The 1,018-nt window shown below is 47.2% G+C and overlaps 1 non-coding gene across 1 annotated transcript; it reads left to right on the top strand.

Annotated features, from left to right (window-relative positions):
- The first annotated feature begins 235 nt into the window (after nt 1-235).
- Nucleotides 236-312, top strand: Trnas-cga. The gene has a single exon. It is a non-coding gene; the product is annotated as a tRNA-Ser (tRNA).
- The last annotated feature ends 706 nt before the right edge of the window (nt 313-1,018 follow it).

The raw sequence follows: 1,018 nt of genomic DNA, 5'->3' as shown, positions 1-1,018 counted from the left end.
TCGGGCACACAGTGTTAATCTGCCAGGAAGTTTCATATCAGCGCACACTCCGCTGCAGAGTGAAAATCTCATTCTGGAAACATCCCCCAGGCTGTGGCTAAGCCATGTCTCCGCAATATCCTTTCTTTCAGGAGTGCTAGTTCTGCATGGTTCGCAGGAGAGCTTCTGTAAAGTTTGGAAGGTAGGAGACGAGGTACTGGCAGAAGTAAAGCTGTGGGTACCGGGCGTGAGTCGTGCTTCGGTAGCTCAGTTGGTAGAGCACTTGCCCGCGAAAGGCAAAGGTCCCGAGTTCGAGTCTCGGTCGGGCACGCAGTTTTAATCTGCCAGGAAGTTTCATATCAGCGCACACTCCGCTGCAGAGTGAAAATCTCATTCTGGAAACATCCCCCAGGCTGTGGCTAAGCCATGTCTCCGCAATATCCTTTCTTTCAGGAGTGCTAGTTCTGCATGGTTCGCAGGAGAGCTTCTGTAAAGTTTGGAAGGTAGGAGACGAGGTACTGGCAGAAGTAAAGCTGTGGGTACCGGGCGTGAGTCGTGCTTCGGTAGCTCAGTTGGTAGAGCACTTGCCCGCGAAAGGCAAAGGTCCCGAGTTCGAGTCTCGGTCGGGCACACAGTTTTAATCTGCCAGGAAGTTTCATATCAGCGCACACTCCGCTGCAGAGTGAAAATCTCATTCTGGAACCAACATTCTTGATCTGCCCTTTACACTCCTTGATGTCGCAGTTTCGCTGTTTTGGAACAAATATCTTCAGGTACTGTTTCCTTAAAATTGAGTAATTTACTGTTACTAACTTTATGGTTAAGGCTGTGAGATCGACGTTTTGTGAAAACTGCCTGCATGTTAATTCCACTACATTGGCTGACTAACAGCTACAGAATATGGAAGTGGAAAACTGATCTACTGTAGAAATACAGTAGATTCTGTACTACCGCATAGCAGTGTTACTTCCTATACCAGAAATGTGTCTGTATAAATGGCGCAAGTTGAATACTTATTTAGTTTTTCTTTCCTTTTCCA

This window comes from Schistocerca piceifrons, unplaced genomic scaffold, assembly GCF_021461385.2.
Source record: "Schistocerca piceifrons isolate TAMUIC-IGC-003096 unplaced genomic scaffold, iqSchPice1.1 HiC_scaffold_2340, whole genome shotgun sequence".
Classification (NCBI taxonomy): Eukaryota; Metazoa; Arthropoda; class Insecta; order Orthoptera; family Acrididae; genus Schistocerca; species Schistocerca piceifrons.
The sequence above is the reverse complement of the archived record's forward strand: the minus strand, read 5'-3'. Positions and strand labels throughout refer to the sequence as shown.